Source organism: Orcinus orca, chromosome 5 (assembly GCF_937001465.1).
Source record: "Orcinus orca chromosome 5, mOrcOrc1.1, whole genome shotgun sequence".
NCBI lineage: Eukaryota > Metazoa > Chordata > Mammalia > Artiodactyla > Delphinidae > Orcinus > Orcinus orca.
Window position 1 is genome coordinate 133,871,783 of NC_064563.1, and position 14,078 is coordinate 133,885,860.

At 37.4% G+C, this 14,078-nt stretch overlaps 1 long non-coding RNA gene across 7 annotated transcripts in view; it reads left to right on the plus strand.

Annotated features, from left to right (window-relative positions):
- The window catches only part of LOC105748955 (uncharacterized), a 55,186-nt gene extending 42,896 nt beyond the window's left edge, over positions 1 to 12,290 (plus strand). For 6 of the 7 annotated variants that reach the window (XR_007477638.1, XR_007477639.1, XR_007477641.1 and 3 more), the window contains one exon: positions 1,517 to 12,290. This is a non-coding gene — a long non-coding RNA (uncharacterized LOC105748955). The remainder of the gene's footprint in view (positions 1 to 1,516) is intronic. The other variant, XR_007477644.1, reaches the window with a different exon arrangement.
- Positions 12,291 to 14,078: the final 1,788 nt, after the last annotated feature.

The following is a 14,078-nucleotide window of genomic DNA, read 5'->3' on the forward strand; positions in this document are numbered from 1 at the left end:
TCCAAACAGAGGCTGTAACCTGAAATTGAAAGGTTCCCTGGTCTGGCCCTGAGCTTGGTCATTGTTCAGCTGTGAGCATCCTGGGTATAGGGGTCCCCCTGTGCTCATCTGTCCTTTATCTTTACACCACACTGCCTATATCTATGTGTATATTTGTTTTATTCTTTCAACTCAGATACTCACATTTATGTCTGTTTCTATTTCTGACACAACAGTGGGCAGGATTTTCTTTTGAATGTCGATTGCTTTAAGATAATTTTTCTTTGTATTTATGTGTGTATTTTTCTCTTTTACGTTCCTGTTATTCAAGTTGAAAAAATGAGATAAAACTAAGCATTTATTTGAATTTCAGCTTCAGGTTATGTTCCTTTTGATTGTGAGCCTATCTTGAAATTCCAATTTGGATGGCATTTGTTTCATGACTTAAAATAATTCAGGATTCTTTTAGTTGAAAATGTGAAATCAATGGCTTTTTGATGAATAGAGGTTTTACATTTGAATAATAAATAGGCTGTTCTTTATTTTCATAAATAGCTGGAGAAAAGCATAAACCCCAGTTATCTCCTGTCATTAAACTCATCCTGGAGATGTGTGGAGTCTACTCTAGAAATACTTACAAAAATTAGTTCATAAATGTAGATTATCCAAAGAGAAAATATTAAGCATTAAATATAGAGACTTTGAATAAGTTATTTGTTCTATATGAATACCAAAGAAGCTCACAAGGGAAGCATGAAATAGAGTACAGCATACAGTAATTACCAAATATAAGACACTTCAATAAAGACTTTAGTATTTATGTGCATCTCAGATTGATTTACCAGTTACCACATGGTCGGTGTTCTTCCAGTGGTCATAATGGATGATTTATATTAAGCATAATGAGTAACACATCCTTTCTGATTGTTACCTTGTTGAGGTAGGGAAATACACTGCAATCAAATCATCACCATTGCTTTAGTAGTTATAAAATTAGTGTATTTGGTTAAAGTGTTATACGCATGCATGGTATCTGGTTGTCTTATTAATTTGGGGTCTGTATTAGCTTAAAAAATATATCTCACACAAATAGAGTTCTTATGAAATTCTGCTTGATTTTTATTTGGAGGAACTATTTGATCCTCTTGGGGGAGGACTTTTATTTCTGCAGTTTTCTTCCAGGAACAGCTTCTGGTTCATTCATTTTAGTAGGGTATGTATAACTTAATGTTTTTTAAAGGTCTGCCCTTTTGGTGGAGCACAGGAAAATAGAATTTGGGGAACAAATTATATAATTCATATGAGTTCAATGGAGAAACTATGTAAAGAAAAGAAACATCAAATATAAATTCTGATACCCAAGCACAATCATTACTATACCAGTAGAGATGTTTTTATTTTAAACCACTTTTTTGGGGGTGGTATAAGTATGCATGGTTTTTCTGTATATGTATTAGGTATCCTGTTTATAGTGAGAATTTTCTTGTTATTAAATATCATTTTAAGCATTAATTTTGAATTAATTATTTATCCACAGAGAAAAAGAGAATTCCACGTACCCTTCATCCAGTTTCTGCCAATGGTTACATCTTCCATAACTATAGTGCAATGGCAATATCAGGAAATTGACATCGGTACAATGTGTGTATGTCATTTTATCCCATGCTACAGATTTGTGTAACCACCATCACAATTAAGATACAAAACTATTCCATCACAATAAATATCTCATGCATGCTACCCCTTTATAGTTACACCTGTCTCTCTGTCCCGCACCATTCCTTACCCCCGCTAAACACTAGTTTTTCTTCATCTCTATTATATTGTCATTTTGAGAATGCTATATGAATGCAATCATCTAGTATGTGACCTTTTGAGATTGGCTTTTTTTCTTACTGGGCAGAATCCTCTTAAGATCCATTCAAATTGTTGCATGTTTCCAGTTCAGTCTTTTTAGTGCTGAGTGGTATTCCATGGTGTGGAAGTATCACTGTTTGTTTAACCATTCACCTGTTGAAGTACATCTGAGGAGTTTCTGGCCGTTTGCTATTATAAATAAAGCTGCTATGAACAATCATGTCTAGGTTTTTCTGTGGTCCTAAGTTTTCATTTCTCTGGGAGAAATTCTCAGGAGTGTGATTGTTGGGTCATATGATAAATATAAGTTGAGTTTAATTTTGTTTTTTTAAAGAAGCTACCACATTATTTTTAAGAAACTGACGAGTCTAAGAAACTGCCAAATCATATGGTGTAAAAGTGGATGTACCAGTTTGTACTTCCACCAGCAAGGTATTAGAGATACAGTTTTTCCACATCCTCATAAACATTTGGTAATGTCACTATTTTTTATTTGAGCTCTTCTGATAAGGGTGTAGTGATATCTCTTCATAATCTTTTAAATATTCTTTTAAAATATGATTTTTAGTAGTTGGGGTTATCTTCCACCAGCATATATTTGAGATAAATGGTTTTCTGTACCCTCGTAACCAATAACCATTGTTGCCTGTTGAATGATTTTTCCTCAACAATTCCATTCTCTCTGTACTATTGAGTTATTACCTGGCCAGAGAAAATAATCTACAGGTTGTCTTTTTCTTTACATAAAGTATCATATCTTGCCTTTGTGTTACCTACTCTGTCATAGACTTTCAGGGAGAGAGAGAGAGAGAGAGAGAGAGAGAGAGAAAGCGGGAGAGAGAGAGAGAGAGAGAGAGAGCGGGAGAGAGAGAGCGGGAGAGAGAGAGAGAGAGATGAGAGAATCAGAGTGTATCCTGGTTTAAAAAGAATACATCTGATGCTGTTGCTCAGATCCAGGCTGTGTGTTTATTTGTGTTGATTTTTGCCTGGTATATATCATCTGGGGGCATTTTAAGTCACAGTTATCCGATCAACATAAACGTTCTTCACTGCCGTGCACAATGAATTCTTGTATTCATTTATCAGAACATGGCTGAGGAGTCGCCTTTGCCCTTCCAGAGAACACAGCTCATTGTCTGAACTTCCTTTCATTGACAACTGGGGAGGGCTTCAGAGAGGAGGAATACGAAGGCAGGGATACATGAGGAGGTAGGTTTATGTAGGTGATTAATGCAGTTTCATAAAAAAAGAGTTTTGCTAAGGGAACAAAGTGCTACTGCATTCGTGGGAAGCCAAGATTGAGGAGCTCTCCTTAACACATTAGGGCAAGAGCAGGTCGATGGATATAATTGCCAAACTCCCTTCCTAGGAAGAAGCAAGTCCCCCGAACCAAAAGCTAATGGCATGACAGTCAATTTAAAAATGGACGTTAGACCCGAAGCAAATGTGACGCCCATTAAACTGTACAGGTTGCAAAAGTAGAGCCCATAATTAGAGCATTAGTCAGCTGGCTGTGACACCACAGGGTCCAGGGAAGATGGATTCACCAGCCTGATGCTGAACTTTCCGGCTGAGTTTAGCAGGTTCACCTCTTGTTGCTGTCGCCACAGATAATCCTCATGGGACATGAGGTCTTAATGTATAAGTTCACCAAAGCTAGATTTGAGACTTAATAACTCCATAAATCTCTGGGAGATGTTTTTTTCTAATTGACTACTTAGTAACAACATTTATTGATGATGAGCTGAATTTTTAGAAATCAATTGCTAATTAGTGACACAGACAAGAAAATGATATAAGCAATGCCCAGGTTGCAGGAAAAGCTATGAAAAAAGGTAAAAGCTGGTGGATAAAAAAACAACTAAAAGGCAAACAAGACTTGAATGAAAAGCAAGCCAGCTATAGAAAAACTCCTTAGGCTTGAAAATAGGAGACCTAGCAACTAGTTCTAATGTCAGCATGAAATGTGAGAGCCTATCCAGCTGTTTTTACCTTCTTCATGTTTGTTATATGGACAAAACCAAGTGAACTGGAGAGTCTGATATGGGTTCATTCTTCTTTTTTTAAGGTAGACTTTATTTTTTAGAACAGTTCTGGGCTCACCGTAAAATTGAGTGAGAGGTACAGAGATTTTCCGTATATTCCCAGCCTCCACATATGCACAGCCTCCCTTACTGTCAAAATCCCAAACCAGAGTGGTGTATTTTTCACAATGGATGAACCACATTGATATGTCATTGCCATCCTAAGTCCATGGTTTACATTAGGGTTCACTCTTGTTTTAGTACATTCTATGGGTTTTGACAAAGTATAAATGATATACCTCCACCTTTCTAATACACAGACTAGTTTCACTGCTCTGAAAAACTTCTGTGCTCCACCTCTTCATCCCTCCTTTCCCCCAACCCCTAGTAAACAATGATCCTTTTAGCGTCTCCACAGTTTTCACTTTCTAGAATGTCATGCAGTTAAACAGTATGTAGCTTTTTCACTTAGAAATATGCATTTAATTTTCCTGCATGTCTATTCATGGCTCTATTTAGCGTTGAATAATATTCCATTGTCTGGATGTACCACAGTTTGTCCATTCACCTATTGAAGTACATCTTGGTTGTGTCCAGGTTTTGGCAATTATGAATAAAGCTGCTCTAAACATCTACATGCAGGTTTCTGTGTGAATGAAAGTTTTCAGCTCATTTGGGTAAATACCAAGGAATGCAATCATGGTGCCAGTGGAGTCAGTGTGTGGTGAGAGCCTGCTTCCCAGATGGCCATGTTTTAGCTGAAATGTCACATGGCAGAAGTGGGTAAGGGAACTTTCACAGGTCCATATAAGGGTACTGATATCATTCATAAGGGCTCTGCCCTTATGATCTAAGCACCTCCAAACACCATCACATTGGGGATTAGTTTTCAACATATGAATTTGGGGGCCACAAACATTCAGACCACAGCAGATCTTAATTTGGGGAAATTCTCAGTCATCATTGCTTCAAATATTTCTTCTGTTCCTCATTCTCTTCTCCTTCTAGTATTCCCATTAAGGGTATGATATACATTTTGTAGTGGTCCCACCGTTCTTAAATATTCTGTTTCATTTTTTTTCCTGTCTTTTACTTCTTTGCTTTTTTGTTTTGAAAGTTTCTACTGACATCCCCTTAAGCTCAGAGATTCCTTCCTCAGCTGTGTACAGTCTACTAATAGGCCCATGGAAGGCATTCTTGATTTCTGTTACAATGTATGTTGACCTTTAGCATTTATTTTTAATTCTTTCTTATAATTTCCATCTCTCTGCTTACATTGCCCATCTGTTCTGGTAGGCTGTCAGTTTTATCCATTAGAACTCTTAGCATATTAACCATAGCTGTTTTACATTTCTGGTTGGATAATTCCAATCTCCCTGTCATATCTGAGTCTGGTTCTGATGCTTGCTTTTTCTCTTCATACTGTGTGTTTAGTCTTATAATTTTTTCTTGATAGCCAGACGCCATGGTCTGAGTTAAATAAACTGGTGTAAATAGACCTTTAGTAATACGGTGGGAAGGTGTGTGTATGGGGTGGGAAATGCTCTATTGTGCTATGATTTAGTCTTTTTATGAGCTTGTGCTTCTGGACTGTGAACTTCATAAGGGTTCTCAGTCTCCCACTTAGGTGGGATAAAATGGCTGCAATTGGGTGTTTTCCTTCCTCCCCCATCTGAAAGTCTGGAGAAGGATGGAGTTGGGTATTTCTCTTCCTCAGGTTGATTAGGTTTTCAAAAAATCCCAGGAGTTTAGGTTCTGGTAAGATAGTTTCTCTTGATGGCTGGTCTTATTAAGAGCAGAGTGCTCTGGCATATTTCAAAATTGTTACTTTTCTCCTCACCCCAATGAAAGCAGGAGGAGATTTTTCTCCTCTATTCATTATTCTCCTATATTTGCTCACTGCTCACTCTTTTTATTCTATATTCTCTGTGAGAACCAGAAGATTCTCACAGAGCTCCTGGAGGTAAAACTCATAAAAGTGTGGGAGCTCCCTCTGACTGGGTCTTCCTGGAGTTTTTAACTCAGACTTGTCCACACTGAGCTTCCAGCAATTCATCAATACAGTTTATGTTTTCCTACCCTGGCTCTGGTTCCTGCGAAGGTGTCTGCTCATGGATTGCTGCTCCAGTAAGTAGTGATTTTCTGCATTCATCTATTATTTTCTCCAGTTGTAGAGACAATAGTTTGCCCTGTGACCTCACTTCTCCCACAGATCTGAGAAGACTTGTTATTTTTCAGCTTGTTCAGATTTTTGCTTGTTAGGACACAGTGACAATTTCCAAGGCCCTTATGTGCTGGACCGAGAATTGGAAGTTGGTTCATCCTTTAAACAATTAATAGTCTTTATCTTTTAGAGTGGTTTTAAGTTTAAAAATTGAGCATATAGTACAGAGTTCCTATATACTTCCTCTCTCTGTCTCAATTTCCCCTATTATTAACATCTTGTAAGTGTGTGGTACCTTTGTTACAATTGATGAATCAACATTGATACATTATTATTAATTGAGGACCCATAGTGTACATTAGAGTTCATTCTGTGTTGTGTAGTTTTGTGGGTTTAGTCAAATGAATAATGACACATATCCATCATACAATAGCATATAGAATTGTTTTCATTGAGCTGAAAATTCCCGGTGCTCCCCCTACTTTCTTTTTCCCTCCTTCTTCCCATCCCCTGGCAACTACTGAACTTTTTATTATCTTCATAGTTTTGCCTTTTCCAGAATATCCTATAGTTGAAATCGTATAATATAAAGCCTTTTCAGACTGGTTCTTTTATTTAGCAAAACACATATAAGATTCCCCTGTGTCTTTTTGTAGCTTGATATGTCAATTTTTATGATTAATTAATTTGACCACTCATTATTAGATGCATACTTGGGTCTGGTACCAGCTGGGACCAGAAACACAAGCACAAATAAGAAACAGCTGTGGTCATATGAAGTTTACATGGAAACTGGCAGAGAGACAGATCACTGGACAGTGACACTGCCAGGAAGATAGGAAGAAGTGAGGTACAAGTTGAAAACAGTGAGTGGCATCAGGTGATGTTTAAGAGAAGAGAACAGGATCCTCTAGGAGTGTAGTCAAGGAGACAAGGTTTGAACATAAGCTGAACCAGTTTCCCATTTTGTAAGCCAGAAAGGGGAAAGAAAGTATGGGAAAAAACCCATCAGTGGAGAAATTAATGCATTAGAGTGAGAAAGTGAAACAGAAGACAATAAAGAAGAATTTATTTTTAGTTGTAGTGGTTCTGAATGAATACTTGTATGAGCATTTTATATTATTTCTTCTCATAACATGGAATAATATTTCTGGTGCCTGGAACAAAATTAATTCCTTTCCCCTGAATAACCTGAATTTAGATATGAGTCTTTTTCCACTGGAAATTGTAGCATTTTAAAACTGGAAGGAACTTTGATGGAAATTTAGCCAAACTCATCCATTTTGCAAATAAGGAGACTAATGGCTAAAAATTAAGTGATTTTCCAAGTTATTTAGGGGATGGAATCATGGGGCTAGAAAATAGGTGTCCTAATTCTGATTCTAATAGTCCTAAGCCCCCTTCTTTCTAAAGGCATGGAAAGGTATGAATACATCTGTTCAATAGCAGGTTCTAAAACATTGGTACAAAGAAGAGAGAGTGACAGGTGAAACTGTTTCTTATGCAAATAAGAGATGAGTCTCGACATTTCTAATATTCCAGATATGGCTGAAATAAAGAACTATGAATAAAAGGGGAAAATCGTAGTTGAAGTGGGAAGAGAAGAAAGGAATGGAAACCAGATAAGAAAGGAGCAGTGGGGAGGGAAGAAGAGAAAGATCGAATGAACACTCATGGTGTTTGATCCTTCATTTTAAAGAGAATGTTACCACATTTATGGGGTCAAAAAACTGAGTTCTGGGCAACTTGGAATCTCCAGACAGCCCAAGGGTGTCTAGAAATAACATTTATTCAAGGAGGGAAATCAAATTCTTGTCATCCTGTGAGAAAATCTCAAGCATGAGGTCATTATTCTGAGGTCAACTCACTCTCACAGATTTTCTCAACTTGGTTCTTGTTTCTCCAATTTTCCATGTTGCTTTTCCATGTTGCTTTTCCATATTGTTCTAGAGTGTTTGGACATAAAAGAGCAACTTGCATGTTGATGGGAGAGTTGCTGGAAAGCTTATCTGTTGTTGCTGGGCCTGTTAGTATCCTGTGGGAGGGGGTTAAGATCTATTCTTTTTCTCCTTTTCCTTCTCTTCTCCCTCTTCTTTCCCCTCTCTGTTCCTCTTTCTCTCTTTCCTTGTCTTTTAACTGTAGATTAAGATTGTCTACATCCCCCCAAATTGTCTCCTATGACAAAGACATTATTTTGTTGACCGATGTTTTAAATGACTTTGCATCTTTTCTCCCTCCCTTCCAGACAGAGAGGTTTTTACTGACTCTGAAGATGGGAAATGGTGGTGTGTGTGTGATGGTAACATGGAAAAGGAACTTTTTGAAAATCAAAAGGTAAAATATGGCCACTTAGTTCTCTGAGTGAGCTGCAATGACATACATACATGGAACATGGTCCCTGTAGTCCTCCTGTCCAGCAGCCTGAATAAGAGGGGTGCAACATGATAGAGGTAGGGAGAATATGAGTTAATACTTCACAATATATCCCAGCATATATACATTGGACTTAATATCCAAATAAAATGGAAATGTATTCAACACTGAATTTCACACTGTTTTCCAAATACTTTGCCCATTTCAATTTTGTCCAGAGAGTGGAAGCTTATATAATTCCTTTATCTATTGTGTTTACTGATATATTCAATTTTCAGTTGGAATATATTGACACAATCTCCTTTTCCCGACTTTCAACCCCATATTCTAAATGAATTTATCTCTTTTAGAAACTCCGAAACAGCATCCAGTGGGATGGTATGGCAAGAGATTGGAGGCAGAGGCAGAGTGTGGAGGAAAAAGAGTTGATGTGAACTCAGGACCAGTGATATGAGCACCAATTCCAACTCAAAGGGCCATGGAGGGCTTCCTAGAGAGGACATTTGAAATGAGCTGTGGAAGATGACTCGGAGTATTATAATCTGCTGTCATGCTGAGAGAGGTTAACTATACCTGTAGTCCATATAGTATGAGAATCAAGGTAATATAAGGATGTCTTGTAGCAGGTGTAGCTTAGGGTGACTCTCAGCTCACAAGCTTTCTCCTTTCTCTCAGATGAAGGTTATGACCCAGGAATGAAAGGTTTTCAGGATAGTGTTCCTACTCTGTGACCCTGCCTGGCTACAGGGTGAAACCCTGACTCAGACTGTGCTTTCCTGGTCCTGAATACCTGGAATTTCATAGTTTGAACTAAGACACGATAACTGCAGAAGATGGGAACTGCATTGCCTGTGGCTATGCTTTAGAAGGAAGTTTCACAAACGCTGGGCTGGAAGCTGTTGGAGCTCCTGTTCTCTATATCCTGGGTATTGGCTGTTAAACCCTTGGACTTGGTGGTACCATCATACCTTGGAGATACTGCGTGTTTAGTTCCAGACCACTGCAGTAAAGTGAATATCACAATAAAGCAAGACACACATTTTTTGATTTCCCAGTGCATATAAAATTTATGTTTACACTATACCATAGTCTGTTAAGTGTGCAATAATAACATTATGACAAAAAATGTATATACCTTAATTTAAAATACTTTATTGCTAAGAAATGCTAACCATTATATGAGCCTTCAGAGAGTGTAATCTTTTTGCTGATGAAGGGTCTTGCCTTGATCTTGAAGGCTGCTGATTGACCAGGATGGTGGTTGCTGAAGGTTGGGGTGGACATGGCAATTAAAAAAAAAATAAGACAATGAAATTTGCTGGATCAACTGACTCTTACTTTCATGAATGATTTCTCTATACCATGCAATGCTGTTTGATACCATTTTACTCATAGTAGAACTTCTTTCAAACTTGGAGTCAATCCTCTCAAAACCTACCACAGTTTTGTCAACGAAGTTTATGTAATAGTCTCAATTCTTTGTTGTCATTTCAATAGTCTTCATAGCATCTTCACCAAGAGTAGATTCCATCTGGAGAAACCACTTTCTTTGCTCTTCTCCTCCTCTGTTAAAGTTTTATCATGAGATTGCAGCAATGCAGTCACATCTTTAGGTTCCACTTCTAATTCTAGTTCTCTTGTTATTGCCACCACATCTACAGTTACTCCCTCCACTGAGGTCTTGTGGCCCTGAAAATCATCCATGAGCATTGGAATCAACTTCTTCCAAACTCTTGTTAGTGTCAGTATTTTAACCTCTTCCCATGAATCACAAGTGTTCTTAATGGCATCTAGAATCGTGAATCCTTTCCAGAAGGTTTTCTATTGATTTTGCCCAGATCCATCAGAAGAATCACTATCTATGGCAGCTATAGTCTTACCAAATATATTTATTAAATAAAATTTGAAAGTCAAAATGACTCCTTGTTCTTTGGGCTGCAGAATGGATGTTGTGTTAGAAGATGTAGGGGAGCAAAATTTTCTACCCCAGCATGTCTCTTTGGCATGTAGATTATTTTGAGCTGACAACAATCAAGGTCCAAAGGACACAAGAAGAAACTTTGACATTCCCCTAACTGCCTAAAAGAATGTAGATAGCGGACCTCTTCCAGGAAGAGAGCTATCATCATAGATAACTATAGTATGAACTAAGTATGGTAGACAGGGAACCTAGCAAAGTCTGTTTATTAAAATTCCTCTCTGTGTCCCATTGTCTCTACATGGCCTACCAAATATTTGTTTACCAAACATTTGCTTTTCCATCTCCATGTGAATTGCATACTTTCCTTTGAAGTCCCAAACCACTTTGTCTTTAACTGAAGACAGTATTTAAGGTGAGGGTTTCAGCCATTTTGGTGAGTTACTTAGTTTTTCTGCATCTCTCCTATGTATATGTGTTATTAAACTTATGTTTGATTTTCTCCTGTTAATCTGTTTTATGCCAATTTAATTCTTAGACCAGCCAGAAGAACCTAGAAGTGTAGAGGAAAATTTCTTCCTCCCTGACACAGGCATGTAAACAATAGTGTCCTGTGCATCTCCATCAGATCTCTTGGATAACCATTTGCATTGTCAATGAGCAGTAATACTTTGAAAGGAATTTTTTTTTTTTTTTGAGCAGTAGGTCTCAACAATGGGCTTAAAATAGTAAACCATGTTGTAAACAGATGTGCTGCCATCCAGACTTCGTTGTTCCATTTACAGAGTATAGGCAGAGTAGATTTAGCATAAATTGTAAAGGCCTAGGATTTTTGGAATGGTAAATGTCTTAAAGTCACCAGCTGAATTACACCCTAATGAGAGAGTTAGCCTGTCCTTTGAAGCCAGGCATTGACTTCTCCTCTCCAGCTATGAAACTCTTAGATGACATCTTCTTCCAGTATAACGCTGTTTTACCTACATTGAAAGTCTGTTGTAAACACCTGTGTAGCCACCGCCATTAATGACCTTAGCTAGATCTTCTGGATAATTTGCTGCAGCTTCTGCATTGGCCCTTGCTGCTTTACCTTGCACTTTTAAGTTTTGGAGATGGCTTCTTTCCTTAAACCTCATGAGTCAACCTCTGCTAGCTTCAAATTTTTCTACTGCAGCTTTCTAAACTCTCCCAGCCTTCATAGAATTGAACAGAGATGGGGCCTTTCTCTGGATTAGGTTTTGGCATAAGGGAATGTTGTGGCTGGTTTAATCGTCTATCCAGACCACTACAACTTTCTCCATATCAGCATTAAGACTATTTCATTTTTTTAATCATTCTTGTGTTCACTGGAGTAGCACTTTCAATTTTTTTCAAGAACTTTTCTTTTGAGTTCACAACTTGGCTAACTGTTTGCTGCAAGAGGCCTAGCTTTCAGCCTTTTTCAGCTTTTGGCCTTCCTCACTAAGCTTAATCATTTCTAGCTTTTGATTTAAAGTGAGAGACATATGACTCTTCCTTTCACTTGAACACTTAGAGGCCACTGTAGGGTTATTAATTGGCCTAATTTCAATATTGTTGTGTTTCAGGATATAGGGAAGTCCTAGGAAAGGGGAACATCCAGTAGGTGGAGCAGTCAGAACACACTCAACATTTACCAATAATTTTGCCATCTTATGTGAGTGTGGTTCATGGTGCCCTAAAACAATTACAATAGTAGCATCAAAGATCACTGATCACAGATCACCATAACAAATATAATAATAATGAAAAGTTTGAAATATTGCAAGAATTACCAAAAAGTGACATAGAGACACGAAGTTAGCATATACTGTTGGAAAAATGGTTTCAATAGAATTGCTTGACAAGGATTTCCCGTAAACCTTAAATTTGTAAAAAATGTAATATCTGTGAAGTGCAATAAAATGAGGTATGCTTGTATTTGCCAGTGTTTTCCTAATAAATTTGTTTTTGATGGTCATTTTGCAATTTCCAGTTGTTTTCTTTTATACCTTAGCTAATTAACTCCCCTGTCAAAAAAATTTGCCTGTCAAAAATATCCCATGTGTTACCAGTACTGTGACTGTGCTTCTTTCTCTTAGATTAAGGAAGTAGTTCTTAAACTTTAGATCACATGAGAACCCCTGAAGGATTTATTAAAACACAAATTTCTGGGACTTCTCTCTGCAGAGGTTTTTATTCAGCAGGTCTCGGGTGGGGATAAGAATTTGCATTTCTATTTCTAACAAGTTCCCAAATAATGCTTACGCTGCTGGTCAGGGAACCACACTTTCAGAACCACTGATTTATGAAGTAATAACTTTGGAAGAATTCTGTAAAAACAAAATACATCGAGAGATGCATTACACTTAATAGTTTATGCTTGTATGGCAAAAACATCCAATGTCCAAACACCTAACACCTTAGTATATATGGAATAATATTCATTTCCAACTGGAAGAGAGCTAGTTTGGGTATAGGTGTGGTGATCATATGCTCTGGATATCTCAGATACACCAATTTCAAGGAACTTTTAAAATTCTTGTGAATAATGTGGGTCATTATGTACATAATTAAGTGGAATTTAATATTTGTTCTCTTAAGATATTTCATTTAAACATGTTCATAGAATAAAAAAATCTATTATAAGACAACAAGTCCCAATATTTTTGTTCAAGGGACACCATGACTATGGCACACAAGTAAAACTTGAGTAAAGGAAGAGGGAAAGGGAGGTCCAAAGCAGGGGGCCTCCAGAAAGACAGTCCCAGGTGGGTACAAGTATGGTGGTGGGGGAGGGTGTATCTGTTGGAATTCAGCCAGAGAATTGGGACCAGTAGGAAGGGAGGGACATGGGCAGGATGGATCTCAATGGCACTGGCCAAAACTGGTGTCCACAGGTAGAATTTCTTCTTTCAGGGAAGCCTCAGACTATATATCTATATCTATCTATATCTATATCTATGTCTATACCTATATCTATATCTATCTATATCTATATCTACCTCAGCCTATCTATATATCTATATTTCTATATATATATACACCTGTTTCTATCTATGTATCTATCTATCTATATATTCTTTTTCAGATTCTTTTCCCTTATAGGTTATTACAAAATATTGGATATCATTCCCTGTGCTATACAGTAGGTCCTTGTTGTTTATCTTATTTATATATAGTAGTATGTATGTGTTAATCCCAAACTCCTAATTTATCTGCCCTCTCTTCATCCCCTTTGAAAACCATAAGTTTGTTTTCTATGTCTGTGAGTCTGTTTCTGTTTTGTAAATAAGTTCATTTACATCATTTTTTTTGGTTTCACATATAAGTGATATCATTTGACATTTGTCTTTCTCTGTATGACTTACTTCACTTAGTATGATAATGTCTAGGTCCATCCATGTTTCTGCAAATGGCATTATTCCATTCTTTTTTATTCAGCCCTGCTTTTTAAGGCCTTCCAACTGATTAAGCTTGGCCTACCAGATTATCCAGGATAACTTCCCTTAATTAAAGTCAACTGAGTAGGGACTTTAATTAAATCTGCACAAATCTTCTCATAGAAATGTTTAGATTCATGTTTGATTGAATAACTGGGAACTATAGCTCAGCCAAGTTGAGACATCAAAAAAGCCACTACAGAGGGCATGGACTGATTTGAGGGGGAGAGTACAGGAAGGGTTAAATGGTGGTTTTGAGGGCCAAGAATACAAATCTTCCCCACTTCTCAGTTTTGGGTGTGCTCTGCATTTGAAAATTGTCACCT